The sequence below is a fragment of the Macrosteles quadrilineatus genome, unplaced genomic scaffold, assembly GCF_028750875.1.
Source record: "Macrosteles quadrilineatus isolate MER2022 unplaced genomic scaffold, UCM_ALF_1.0 Scaffold_1__1_contigs__length_201487025, whole genome shotgun sequence".
Lineage (NCBI taxonomy): Eukaryota > Metazoa > Arthropoda > Insecta > Hemiptera > Cicadellidae > Macrosteles > Macrosteles quadrilineatus.
The window spans coordinates 165,603,859-165,620,023 of NW_026542594.1; the positions used below are offsets into that span (position 1 = coordinate 165,603,859).

The 16,165-nt window shown below is 30.6% G+C and overlaps 1 protein-coding gene across 1 annotated transcript in view; it reads left to right on the plus strand.

Annotated features, from left to right (window-relative positions):
* Positions 1–16,165, plus strand: part of LOC128989051 (alpha-2Da adrenergic receptor) — a 165,470-nt gene that overhangs the window by 71,572 nt on the left and 77,733 nt on the right. The window lies entirely within an intron of this gene.

Below are 16,165 nucleotides of genomic sequence, written 5' to 3' on the forward strand. Positions count from 1 at the left end.
TGGATTGCCTAAAAGCAGGTATTACAACTTTTTTTAAATTTTTAGTATTACCAAATTTGACTGCAGGGATGTTTTCACTTTATAACACTTTTTAAACCAGTCCTTCTCATTAAAAAGGGGAAAACATGATTGTTGTAATTTATTTAAGCCCCAAATAATTTTGAACATAGATTTATACCTTACAATGAGACATATTTAGCATAATATTAAACATTATTTTTATACATTTTTATTGAAGCATCATTATTTTTTTAATTATTAAAAAGTATACAAAGTCTATTAAATCGTTAAAAATATATTTTGTAAATCATATTTTAGTTCACAATTTCATAAATAAGAGCAGTGAAGTGTAATCCTAAAGGATGATGAGATGGAAGCAGGCTGAGAGAATTTACAGCAACAGGAATCAATCCTGGACTCGGTCCATCCACTCCATCTCGGCCAGGATTCATTGGCAGCTCTATTCTGCACCAAGGAGAATACGATCATTCTGAATAAATTACAGAATCTTTGAAAAAATACTTGCCACAATCGCAATGTTTCTCACTCTGTTATGGTAATATTTTAACGTTGTGAAATTCCTTGCTCAAAAAAAGTTTATTAAGTGTCAATTGTCCCTTTAATGGCCTCCATTACATCTTAACAAATTATTTTAAAAATCTCTAAAGGCAAAACTGAAAAACTTAAACGTTATTGCGTTATTTTTTCTTAAACTTTCTTTAATAGCTATTAATTTAGCACTGAGTAAAAAAAGAGGCAAAACAAACAAATTTGAAAGTAAATCACAAACAAAATATATACGTTATACCTTTACACTGAAAATTAAGAAAAAATCTAATTCCAATTTCTTCAAACAACAATGAGTTTATTAAATCTTGTATCTTTATTAATATAATATTTTACGTGTAATTGATCTAAACTAAAAAAAATCACTTCTTTGATAAATTACAAAATACTTCCTCTTATAACACAAATGCATGGTGTCAGGTGTTTTGTCCAAGATAAAACAGATACTGTTTGCCCAAAAAGTGACAGTTTATTGACAAGTACTCCGTCAACTCTAGACAGGTCCACGCGGTCGTCTCTAAATTGATTTAGTAAGAGGATCCTCGTATATTTTTTGGGGAAATACAACCCAACAAATCGCGTATAAAAACCATTTACACGATGATTTTCCCTTAATGTTGCATTACCTAACTAAAGTGTAGCCAATATATTGGACATTCAAAGTTTTTACTCTAAAGAATGAAAAAAGAGTTTAGTCGATTAAGACGAACTATTAAACCAATCATTTATACACCACATTTACCAAAAATACTAAGTATTTTGATAAATAGGATGTTGTTAGAACGAGAGTTCTTTGTCCTGGGGCTTGAAATTAAATCAATCGTTAATGGAAAAATCGTCTAGTACAGCACCACAATCCAGGATTTAGAGCTTACATTAGCTTAAAATTCACACTTATTAGCTACCTCTAGTTAGTCACACTAAGGCCAAGTTGTTAGTTTTTACCTCTTCATAAGTTTATTTTTAAATTTTATTTGAAATTTTTTAACTTTTTTCCTTTATAACTTTGTATTGTTTGATAGAAAAAGTAAAATGCTAAATAAGTATTCTTGCTTGTTAGCAAGGACTTATCTGCAGACCAAGAAGTCTGTGAACTTTGAAATAATTAATACATTTACTAGGTAACAATTCGGAATCCATTCAGAAGTAAATTTACTAACCCATTCTAAGTGTTTAAATAATTACTGTTCTCATGAAATATTGGTCAATATGTTTCAACAAAAGAAATTGTTAATGTCAGGCTGTGACATTAAAAGGGAGAGTAAGAGATGAGTGGCAATGACCTTGAACTTTGAGTGAAAGAATCTCAAGGGTTTGTCAAGCTCTAGAGGTCTGATTGTCCTAAACATTGAGTTTTTTCCTACATAACTACATAAACGTTTATTATTTTATAGATTTTAAGAGTGGGTTATGCTTATAAGAACTTGTTCTGTAAAATATAAATACAACTGAATGTTGTGTAATATGAAGGTAGAAAAGTCTGAATGAAACATAAAACAGTTTTAGAGTCCAACATTAAGCCTAGCATAATTTTATGCAAAGAATATTATTTTATTAATACAGTATAACCAATGCTCCTGTTTTTATAAAATTGTTATCCTACGAAAACTAACTGACACTGCATGGTTAACATTTTATCACAAATAACAAGGTAAACAAATAAAGAAATGTATTTTTTCATTCTAACCAGAAAAACTACGTTATAATTAATAATTTTGGTACAACCTAAAATTTGGCAAACTATATTTTAAAATATTTTATGTGAAACTTACCCGTAAAAAATGTTTACATTCGATACACTTAAACTAGATTTACTGTAACCATGCTTCAACTCTATTCGGGGGTTTTCGTTAAGCAGGACAGCTTTAAAAACTTCGATTGTTATTTTTAACAACCTTTACAAATCATAAAGCTTCCTCTTTTATTCAGACTCAAAATATTTAAAAATAATGCTTTTGTTGCATTTTGAATCGAGACTTGATTTAAGGTCCCAATAATAGTATAGCGTCAAAGCAATTATACTATTCATATTGTTTATTGTACCATAAAACTTGGAATTTTATTGTAGATTTAAATACCTCACCATACAAAAATGTTATGTTTGTATCATGAGAAATTGTATAGCCCACCCAATGGCAAATTAAATGAAAACTTATCTATACTATTATTTTTCATGTTTTTCTTGTAACTTAAATACAAATATATTAGTTAGTTAATCTTTTAATGTACAGGTTTAGTTGTTTGTCCAAGAGAGGCCATGAACTTTAGCTGTAGACTGTACACACCAGCTGTGTGAAGGTTTCGAGGTCAGGTTTTACGATCGATCCAAACCTTCAAATCCTTTCAGAGGTCCAATTACACGTCATCTGTTGAAATGAGAAATTCTCCAAAGAAATAAAAAACACAACTGCAGAGCGTGTGGCTCAAAAGTAATGGAATTGAGTTAGGTTGTTTCATAGTGTGCAATAATCAAGTAGCTTGGTTGAAATTGTGCTGATTCAATATTGGTGTTTCATCAAAACACAGTATTGTCTATGGTCAGTTTCAATGGATTGCTTTCATCCAAACTAATACAGTCAATAAGTAAATATTATGCAAATAAATATTCAAAATGTGCAGCAAAAGCTAATCCTAATTCAATTTAAACGGGCTACTACATGAATTGACTAAGTGATAGTGATTGTTAAGGTTTTCTAAACTGTGAAAAGGGTAAGTAGTCTAAATAGAATTAGTTTTGGTCGATTTTAATTAATCATTTTTGAAAAGCGAATGAGGTTTACACTTCACTTTCGTTTTGAATAACACTAATTCGTTAGGAACAATGTTTGAAAGGTCGAAAGTGTATAAACGGCGACTGTTTGGGTCTGTTTGAGTAATGCATACATATTTTTACAGCTGAATACATTTTTTAATTAAGCACTTCTTTCAGTCTAAAAATTAAATTATGTTACTATGCCAGTAACAGATAACCCGCTGCAGCAAACCTTCAGGCTGAGCATATTTTGTCACACATAAATTCACACAAAGTAAATATATATAATATAATGCAACCAATATAAGTTGAATTTCAGCTATTGTGTGTTTGGCCTCTTGGAATAAAAAAAAATAAATAAAATTAAATTGGCCCGGAGATACGTTTTACCAGGAGACTATAATCACCAAAATAAATAAAATATGTTTTTTTTTTTTAATAATATTATATTTTTCCGATAGATTAAATTGGATTGTAATGATTCGGATCCCGATCTAAAAAAGGAATCTTTCAAAGTCACAGTAATACCTAGAACAATTTATCAGAAAAACTGGTAAATTAATGATTTGCTCGTTTAGCCATTTGAAAAAATGTAATTTTAGCTACACACTTTACAAACAACATGTATTAAAACAACTCTATTATCGTAATATTATTAAAGTTTCATAATTATGAATTGACATTCCTTTGAATAAAATGTATAATGAGAGTGCTAATGAACCCTAATTCTGTCAAAGAGTCTTTGAAAGGGTACTTTCTACCTTCTTCACTTTAGTCACTTGTTTTATTTCTAAAATTAATAATGCATTTCTTTGTAGCTTATTTCAGTATAATAAAGTTAATATTTTGTGGGCTAAAATGTGTTTTTAACAGTCAAAAAAAAATTTATGACATATTAGCCATGTTAATGTAAATGGTCAGCGTAGGATTTTAGATATAGCTTATAGAGTAAAAACTCAGAAAATCTTTCGAAGGAGTACAATAAAGACCATTTTACATTTTTGTTAAAATAAAGACCTAACATATTGTTAGTCATTGTGCTTCATAGCAAGATTATTTGCCACAGTATTTGTACAGGAAGTTGTGATACCGACTAAAAAGATAGGTAATGTAGAAGTATACCCATCACAGCAAATCTGGACGAAATCTCATGTCTATTTTAACATATCTTTCTCTAAATTAAACGCTTACCAGTTAATCAAAATAATAAGACCAAGTTTTCGCTTGAATATCCGTTTCCTATGAAGTAGCATTGGTATGGTAACTACTTAGGTTTGCTTCGTATTACAGGTTGTTTTACAGCTAAAGGTTTTAGGTTTAACATTAAACTATATAAAACATATTTCAACTACGCATGGAGATTCTTGTATGTTCATGAGCAATGAATATTTGCAAATAATTGGTTCCCCATCGGGAACATGATGAGCAGCGAAACTCCGATCGGCATTTTTTGTATTCAAGTAAACAGTTTTAAGCACAAAAATATAATACGCATTTTAGACCTTGAAGTCTAGCCGAATGAGGTCTATTAATAGTTTATTTATACAATTAAAACCCCGTTCTAGCACAACTACTTCAAACTAAGTTCACACAGTAAAATTGGGCTGGTTGGTGATGATGATCAAATCAGAACAACAAACAATCAAATCAGACGATACACTTTAAATGGAAACACAAGTGTATGCTTCCCAATATTTGACAAAGCTACAGAACATTTTGATTTGCCCAATCTGAAATTTGCCTGATAATCAATAAATGGGCGTAGTGAAACTGCCCCGACGTTTTGGGTACTTTTGAAACGATAAAACTGTCCCGCTAATTAAAAAGGATTACCAAGGGTTGCCTCGCAAGACTAGAATTTCTGAAACTGCCCCAAACACCCGGCCAGGTAGTCAATACAGGAATGGGGATAGAAGGAAATATTATTTTTATCATTTAAAACTTACCAAAAATATCGGGGCAGTTTCATCGGCCCCCAATAAATAGGCGTTTATCAACACATCCACCCACAAACCATATTGTTTGGAAACTTAGAAATGTCATTAAAAATGTTAATTCTCTTCAAGTAATTTTTTTCCTGTTTTGTAAAAGTTATGTTGTATATGGTACACCGTGCTCATATTTGGTGCCAATGGTGCGATCCTGCCGGTGTGAAATGAACAACATCGGCCAAAGCAATATCGAACTGGTAGTGACAGCCTGTCAGGCCTGACTGAGTGATTGTCGATCAATTTCAATCGCTCACCCCAAAATTTCGAGAAGTATTTTTCAGCTCTACTTTTTATATTAGCCTTATCAATTTCCTATCAGTGTTTAATTTTAATTTGAAACCATTTCCAATTATTTAAAATGAAACTGCGGTTGAACATATTTGAGATATGTGAATATTACATTATGATTATGTTACCAATAAAACAAAACCAAATAAACACGACAGTGTACATCAATGATCCTGGCACGTGGAAATCAATTTTACAAGATTTTAAATTCAATTAAAACCTCGATGTCAATTATTAGACGTTGGCCAGCCAATAAGTTACTGTTGAGTCGGCTGTTTTTTTTTTATTCAAATAGTTAAATCCTGTATCAATCGTAAAAGGAAGCAATTAGTTGAAAAGTCTCTGAGAGAATCATGATACCAGGTGCTAATTACCAGCAATAATTTTAAAACGTCCCGCTGCTGCGGATTTGTGTCTTCATTACACAACTTTTCTTATTTTTCAAGAATCAGGGCTTTAAAAACTGGTTAGAACACGGCAGATAAAATCATGTAATAACACGATTGGAAAATACAAAGCAGTTATGTTGTTTAATATTCAAAGAAATTCAATTACATGATTAAATATCCTATACTATTTTTCTACAGAATCTTTGAATAATACAAAAGTTGGAAAAAGATTCAAAAAATAAAATTGAACACTCGGTAGATAAACAAAATTTGCTTCTTCAGTTAATTACAAACATCTAGTATTCTGCAACAAAATGTACCTACGAACAGGACACGAGTGATGTTCAAGACTCGAACAAAAGAGTAAAAAGTATAAAAACTATTGTTATTTAGGGATCAATTATTTCCATCGTTGGTCTTTTTTTCGAAAGTCATTGGCTATTTTTTAAATAATTTAACGAACATAAGCCAAGAACCTGTAGTACATAAACCGTACTTGCCTGTGCGTAGAAAATTATATTACATTTGGTAAAAATTATTTAATAAATATTTTAAAGATTATAATGATTGTATTATGTTTTATTTGTGTGTTTTGTTGGATGAAGATATTTTAGTCAGGTTTTTACACTAATATGCTGTATTTTCCAGTAACACGTTATTGCATTTTCGGTTATATGCACGACGGTGCATGACGGTAGTATATTAATTCAATATTTAATGTGTTTATATAATCAAATTCTGTTTATTTTCCTTTAATTTTTACCAAATTAGAAACTTTGTTCCAAATCAAAGCCTCATTCCTGCCTGACACAACAGGTTTCCCCATTTTAAGTGACTAGTGTACAATATGTTCTAATAATGCAAACGACAAAGTAGTAGCTATACTAGTAACTATATGAAAATTAAATGACAAATTATTTATTTTCACACGAAACGTTGAATAATACCCACAAACTATACATTAACTAAATGAATGTCAAGGAATATATTTTATATGGATAACAGGGTATGTTCATTGTACAAACGGTTTTGTTGAGTAACAATTATTTTTTTATAATAATGTGTTGCATTAGTCAAAAGTCCAGGAAGAAATAAAAACAATCCAATTCCTAAAATATTTCTAGTTTTTTTTTCCGGGAAGTAAAACGTAATGTTACTGTAGTTTATTATCTTCTTTACTTTAATTTAAAATTTAGTACCAAGGACCGATCCATGTTTCAGTATACTTTTTCGTTAGAAAAGCAATTATAAGCATACACATGTCGTGTTTACATACTCATTAAAAACTGCAATTTTGATTGTTGAAAATACCATTTTATTACATTATTGATTGGGTAACAATATGTAATGTAAATAATATTTTAATTGGATTATCTTGCAAAAAATCTTTACAACTCAGAGTATATTCAGTAGATTTCGTAATTAAGGAAATGAACACTGCTCAATCGGATTCAAATGCGCACAGAATATTTTCAACAAATTCTTCAGGAGATTACTCGCTAGATTGCGCTAATGCGTCAGCTGACTCAAAAAGAGTTTCGCAAATGAGCTTCCTAGCGTTTTTAAATTACTCTTTACTTTATAGCTTTTGAAACATGTTTTTATCGTCCCTAATGACGTGTTTGGAAGTAAAATCTACAGATGTTACTACAACTTTAAACAGATATTTCTTATTTTGATTGATAATGTTATTGATTGTGTAAACACTATTTTATAATTTTTCCGTCTGCGAATGTAAAAGTGTTTGAACTAATAGTGTTTATCGCCAAATTCAAGGGGAAAACTATAGGAGAATTTGTTTTTATATTTTTTAAATTGTCTATTAGAATTAAGTGTAATGGATCAAACACTTACTGACATGTATAGCAAACGTTTAAATATTATATAATTCTTATACACAAAAAAAAAAAAAAAAGTTGGCACCTATAGTTTTTCTTGACTCTTGTGATAAACAATATTAATTCACCCTTTTCATAATTATAAGGAAGAAATAATAACATGGTGTTTGAACAATAAATAACCAGCCAGTAGGCTATGTCTACTTAGAAAATTACCAAATGCTGATACCTAGTCTATTTTATCGGATAATTTCAAACTAAAATTGGTATATTTACGTATGTTTTTTTCTATGCTCAATTTTTAAAATATGTGTTTTCATTTTAAATAAAAAAATTATATGAGGGTTGCCTTGCTAGTGACAAAAAAAAGCAGAAAATCTAAACAAATGGAAGAAATGCCAATCACATATTTACAGCGTGGGGTGAAAATAGATAAGTTTGCACAATACATACTTCTGGTCGAGTTTTCGTCCACGGGGCGAGCTCTCGTATTTACTATTTGAATTTGGGTTTGCATAAATATTACAATTGAATTGACTATTGATATACTAAAAAGAAAACTGAATTAACTCTGTGCTGCATTTCTTGAGCAATCATTTAAAGAGCCACTTTGCAAACTATGGAAAAATTGGAAAGTCATAGAACACCACCAAGTAGAAGAAATAGAAATAATGTTTTAGAATTTACCTATAACCATTATTATGGACAATCTAATGTGGCTATGAGTGGGAAACATTTTTAGAAAACACTAAACACCAAGATAAACTTTATAAAAATGGATATTTACATGAAAGTAGATGATATCGAACTGTTATATACGTCGTGAGTATTTCCATAATCATGAGTCAACTTTTAAGGTAATCAAAAATTATGACTGTTATTCATTTTATAATAACGCCTGCTAATACTTCGCAATTTCTCGAATTCGAGCAACAGGTGTACACTAGTGAACTATATTATTCTTTACGAACCATAAGTAGCTTTTTTCGGTTCGTACTGATTGGAAGGCGGGTTGTTGTGGCTTTTTATGACAGGAAACTTACTATTTATTTTTCTCTGGTTTTTTTCAAACGAAGAAGAACAAAACGGACATGTATTTTATTTATTTACATGTATAATTCTTTTCCAAAAAACTATCATGGATTTTTGATAGTGAAGGAAAAGATATTATACGGTTACATAATTTTATTGATGATTTGTTTAAACAATTTCTTTTTCAAATTTCTTTCAGGACACCCCGCATTGCTTTATCAGACCAACTAGTAACCAGTAAACACTTATAGCAATATGGTGACACGATTTTCATAAAGGGGGCTTTCTATTTGTGAAAGAGTTTTTTATTTACAGTATAAATACAACTATTGACGGGATTTGTACTGTATTTACTGTTAAACCCGCATAAGCGTCCCTCTATACTAATGAAAATGTGTTGTTTATGTATTTAACTCATTGTTGGGCTATGCTCTGGCCTAGGTCAAACATACACTTATATCGAATAATTCGCTGATTTAAAAAGGTTTGTTTAACTGATTTAAAGTCATCTGACAAACCGTTATAGATGTGAGTTCAACAGAGTAGATGAGGTAATTCAATTATTAGCAGGACCTTGATCTACACTACGGGACGCATGTATACAAGACATTGTACAATTATCTTTTCTCGGAAATTCAGTATTTTCAATAAATCCTCTCCTTATTAGATACAAAATTAGTTTGTATTTTGGAAACCAATTTATCTTTTCCGACTGTTAGATATAAGTTTATGAAATACAAAGCTGTACAAAGATGATTGGATGAAAGCAAGAATTTGTAAACATATGTTATGAGTAAGATACGAGGCTTTTATAAGCCGAAGAGTTCTATTCTGTGGGTTTGAGTTAAACTGTTTCGCTCCAAGGCGCTCTGGGAAGTTTGCGAGATTACAACAACAGCTGTATATCACATGAGGCCAACTTGGCCATAACTAGTTGGGCTACAAGATTATACGTAGAAGCTTACTATACGTCGCGTCGTCTGCAACTCAAAATCAGATCATTTAATAATTAATAGTTAATATTTGTATACAAATTTGTATTGACAAATTTACCTTTTGCGCTGTAGTTATAATATTTTTCAGAAACGAAATGCTTAACAATTTTTTGGGGTAGAAGCAACCAATGATATAGTTTACATGGATTGCAAAACAGTTTCGAATATGTAATTCTCTGGTTTAGTTAAAAAGTTTTATAACGAGTTTAACCTTTTGTGTACTGGAAATATGAATTGCTTGAAAAGGTATTAGCCCAGGGGTTTTGCATGATTTTATATTAAATCCATAAATTTAAGGAAAACTGAAAATGTAATATCAAAATTGTATTTAATATTCCTTTGCTTAAATACAGTGCTTGATACAGTAGTAGGTATACTTCGACACGACAGTAATAAAATTGGATTCTTCCAAATATAATTAATGGCCTTCTTTAACATTAGTACGATTCTGGAATATGAGATTGATTTAATAGCAATCAAAGTGCAATTTTTGGGTGCGCTCTAATGTCAAACTTTTAAGGAGCAACACTTTTTCACGTGCAACGCAAATCAGGGCATGTGAAAGTGATTCTCACGTACGAGGCGAAGCCGAAAATGGGAATACAGTAATTGGAGAAAGTGCAAATTCTGTACAATATAAAATTCAGTACAAGTAATAAAAGGAAAAAATAAAATAAAAATACTCACATACAACAGAATAACAGACCTCATGTAAAGTGTGAAATATATATGTTCTAATCAATTTTATTTTGATATACAAATAAAAGCAAATGGTTTACATCAAACCTACATAACAACGTGAAAATAGAAGTTCAATTTCCAGGCCATGCTCTTGTGCAGTAAACACACACCACAAGCTTTAACGCAACAAAACTAGCTATTGCATATTTATAATCAGAGTTGTATTGATAAAAAATAAAAAAGCTGATTTCAATAATATAAAATAAATTAATTGTAAACAAACACTAGTGCGTGGCGAGGGGAGAACTTACATAGAAATTGAAAGTATATTTAGAGCCAACAATTAATTACTTTCTTTGATATCAACTATTATTAAAAATTGCTTTCCTATGTAGGGGTAGCCTAAAAACTGTGTTATTAGGCTACCTGATATGTGACAGCGAAAGCAGTACGGAATTCAGTGTTCATGTGAATGTTTGTCCTAAATTGTCGTTAGAGCTTATAAACAGTTTATTATAATAAATAATGAAATTACTTACATATGGATTAAAAGGTACAAGATACAATACTTTCATTTTAGGAAAAAATATACAATGTTTACAATAGTTACAGGTTATTCAATGGACATTTCCTTGACAAGACAGAAATTTGACATGTTGTCAACCTTCCTTTATATTTTAAAGGGATAGTACTGTATACCAATGCTAATTAATTATTAAATATATAAATAAAACTAGCAGAGCACCCGTCCTTCGTACGGGGGTTGGCGTATAAGTATAAAATTCTTATTTCAGTTATACAGTATATAGTTATGCTTTGTGTTTGTAATGGATTGCGATTGTAAAATTGTAAAATAAAGTTTTTTAAGGCAAGCATTAGAGTAACATACACTTATTATGCTTATATTATTACTTGTACTAATTCAAACTAAGCTATTTAGTTTTTTTTTTTTTTTTCTTTTTTTTTTTTTAGTCCCTAAACAACTCATAAGATATAATATTGTTTGTGTCCAATGTTTTATACGAGTACGTCGTGCGTAAACATTACTCTCGTGTGCAGCAAAGTGCCACTTTGTCCACTAGTTACACAAATAACTATATAATATTTAAAGGACTATTTTTAAGGACAGTCATGATAGTAACATATACTAATTACGCTTATATTATTACTTGTACTAATTCAAACTAAGCTATTAGGTATTCTTTTGTTTAGTCCCCCAACAACTATTAAGATATAAGTTTGTTTGTGTCAAATGTTTTATACGAGTACGTTTATTCTAAACAACAACATTCCTTGTCAAAGTTTTATTCCCTTGTTTTATCGGAATTCCACTAAAAGCCATTATAAATTTCTCTTAGCTTTCCTGTACACAAGATGTATGGGTCCTACTTTCTATACATTTCCCAGGTTTGTTTCAAAAAATCTATTTAAATACGATTCAATCTCTATCAGATATGTCTCTAGCATACAATGTATGGTTGCTGTCGTGCGATATGGCGGCTTCATAGAGGTGCAAATGAGCGTGCCGAGGGGAAGGTTTCAAGTGTTGTCGAATGTACATCAAAGCGAGCCAACTCCTTCCACGCCACCAACATCCGTGCTGTATCTCTACAACGATTTATGTTTTATAAAACCGACAGTAATGTTACTGACGATGGTGAAAAATTAGCAATTAAGGAAGTAAATTAAATTACAACTAATTATTTATTTGGAAACATACATTCAGGACCTGTTAATAGCCTAAATTGATTTATATTTCCAATCATAACTCAATTAGGTCGATTCAATAAATTAAACCTAATAACGTTCTTAACGATATTAGTTTCGATTCAGTTTAGTTGTCGTATTGGCCTTTATTCCTCCTCCTCTCAAAATTCCCAAAGTGAAATATAATTTGATACAATTCCTTCTTAGAGACACAAATTTACTCCCACTCTTCTAAAAGATTTCATTTTAAATTTGGCTTCATCCTAAGTAACAACATTCATAAGCACCTAACGTGATCATGTCTACCATTTCAATAAACTTATTTTATTTCTGACTCTAGGCTTCGAAGTTTAAGTATGAACGTATTTATAAAATCATTGATGCCTTACAACATCTTTTTTTCTGTTGAACTACATGTTTCGTGGCAACTGCCACATCATCAGGTTCATCCTATTTTACGATTCGTCATAAACTTAAAATAAAAAATGCAAAACACACGTTGACAGGACATACAGTATTTAACAAAAACTTAACATTAATTAGATTAACCGTAACGGTGCATACAAACAAGGATATTCTAAGGGAAAACAATACTTTTATTAATACAAATTAATATCCACAAGTAGAACAGTGAAATGTAAAGTATTTAGCTGTCGCATGCGTACACATTTAAAATATCCAATAAAAACTCTTGTATTTAAGCTTTCTTAAATATAATTTCCTAATTAGAATGTTAATTTTGTAAATAGAAAACTACAGAAAACTGAATGAAGATATCCTCAATTTGAGTGTTGTTCAATGTTGTTCAATGTGTTCAAATGCATTACTAATAAAATCCACAACGTGCCATGCCACCCTAGTGCGCGCGTAGCTTAAGGTTGAACAAAATTTGTTGAAAATGAAAAAATAAAAACTACATTTTAAAAGTTTTTATTACTATTCATTGCCTAGAGCTCAATTGTCTTTTATGTTGGCCTTTATTTTACGCACGGACTGTGGTAAGTTAAGAATTGCAAAATCTGCAAAATAAAAACCAGCTTATTAGGGAGTCAGTTTCACTGTATATAAACCGTTGATTATACACAATCTTGGATTGTTTATATGAAATTATGTATCGTCAGATTCTCAATTAGGGCATATATTATGAAACCGTGCGATTTTAAATTATGGTTTTATAACAAGCTATCAACAAAGAACGCACGTATTAAGAATTATTAAAAAATACACAACTAAGATTGAAAAAAGCTATTTGAGACTTAAAAATGTGTTTAGAAATAGTGCTTAACGGCATATTTGTTTTATATTGAACAAATCTGTCATCGTAATAAACTTAGTTTTTTCTCATGTTTGTACTTCTATTCATTTATTTTACACATCGTAGAAGGTTATGAATGCGTTAAAAACTTTTTTACTCGAGCCTTAGTATTCTTAATACCCAAAAATGTGCCCCAAGCTCTGAATTTAATATTATTATAACAATTAGTTATACTCATATGGATTGCACATTTAACTCATAGAGTTTGTTGCTTGTGAGCATTAGTTCAAAATAGTTCGACTCAGTACAGAAAGTCACGTGTTCGTTTGTTATCAGTGGGTAATTCAGTTAGTCTGACTGCAGCAACATCTAGCCAATCAACAGAGAGGGGTTCTGGACCTGTAGTGTCTCCCCGAACATTATCAAAGGGGTAAGCTAACTTTAAAACAAACAGTCGTCGAGCCTCCAATACAAATCTGATAATGACCTTTGCATAGAGAATGTTGTCTTACTTTGATTTATATAACTATTTAATATGATTCCTAGTTCCTTTACGCTAGATGTGATTTGCACTAGTTAATCTATCATATTTGTATGCCAATATACTGTAATACCACTATTAAGCACCAATGAATATTATTTTATAAGCTTCTTATTATTATATAAGTATTTATTTTAAAAACTTATTATAGTTTAACATGTGTTTATATTTAGAGATGAACACTATAGTATTTAAAATCCTCCAACTAGTTCACGATTTTTTTTTATTTGGTTAATTAACACAAATAATTGAAACTTGTTTTCTTACTTTTTTAATAACCGACGTAAGTCATACATAGGTTATATTAATTTTTATTTTATTGCATTTATTTGTTGATGTCAGTAGGTATTATATTCAATGTTCCAAAGAAGAGTCTTAGTATTCCTGCAGTGCGCCGCGCCGCAAGAGTCGCATTTGCATGAGAATCTGTGATTGTCCTGGAAACAGTGATGTCTAAGCCATGTAATACAATTTTCTGTTGCTTTTGTTTAAAGCTGAAGGTTTAAGAATATTAAAAAAAAGTATTATAAAAACTGTTTGGTTTCAGTATTGTTTGGCTTATAGAACTAAATGAAACGTCTTTGTTTATATCCTTTATATATAATACCCAACATTTCATGATAACAATTATTACATAGTTTCACTGTTACCTAAATAGCAAAATTTTTATATTCTTAAGTATAAAACTACTTTACAAGTTCAGCTAGGGAGAAACCCCCTTTCTCCATAGGCCCTACCTCAAGAGGATCAACAAATCGTACAACAATGATTAGTTATACGATAGGGTAAAATGACCCACTATTTAGTGGAGTCTTGGTAAAATGCAAGCTCGTGTCAAAACAATAACTTAAGTACATATTTATACAATACAAACTAATCGTGAAACTCACAACAATTGTCATTAGAGTATGACCCATACCAGTGTTCTAGGGTTAGTAGTAAATCATGACTATAATGTAGGAGAATTATTGGTCCAGAAGGAACGAAACCTTTACCGAGATTATGTCGGTGTAAGTGTTCAGTCTGCGTCATCCACTTGGCAATAGTTTACTGGGAATATCTCATAGAAAATAATGTTTACAATACTTAAAGCATAGGTTTTATTTACCATTGACATTTGGTCGTTTATTTTTACCAACCAAATATAATTATAGCAAATAAAAATGCATATAAAAATGTTTTGGTTCACTTTCCTTACTACATGTTTCACGGGAGTGGGTTTGAAATAGTGAAAATAGTGGACATGGGACTTCCATTATATCCAGAATTCCCTACCATTAGAGATATCGTTTGATCATCACGCAATGTCCATTGATATGGCGACCTAATGACAGAGTACAATGTGACGACAATAATATGTACCTTTACACAGTAATTTTAGTTCTAAAGTTACACAGTACGACATTAATGCAAAATTATAACCAATCCGTGTAAAACAACACTCTTAGTGATTATCAAGTAAGAGGAAACGTGTAAAAACGTGAACTGATGGTTAGTTATTCAATATGAATGTTTTTTCTTATTTTTGAGATGTGGTTCACTTAATTAAAAACCATTTTTAGCCCCTGGGCTGTGATGTACCTAAAAAATAAAAAAGGCCGTAACGAAAGTTCCAAATCATTGAGCTGTAGACGAAAGGTTTAATTTTAATGTGGTTGACTCTAAACAATAATTCTTCATTAGTGTTTTTATTTCTTTATTTATTTATTGCAGTTTGCGTATTTAATGAAAGCAAATGATTTACAATAATTAATTCTAACTTCATTTGAAGGAGGACTGCATATCTCTTTGATACAAATGTTTGTTATATTTTTATATGCATGATCAATTAGGATGATTTCATCAACACAAGTTTAATTATCAACACCGGTAACTGAATGAAACCCGTTTTTTTTCGAATATAAATGGCGTTTATCTTCTCTATAGCCAAATGGAGTTTCATGGATGGATTTACATTTTAAACGTTGTTTTGAAGAATAAAATGCATTCGTAAATGTGTTTAACTAGGCATACTACAGCCGAAATTGAACTTGCAGTATGAGGTTAAGGTCATAATAAATCATTATGTGTCCTCCCCCAGGTACTATATCGTTATGTGTCATACAATTACTTTAAAATACATTTGTAAG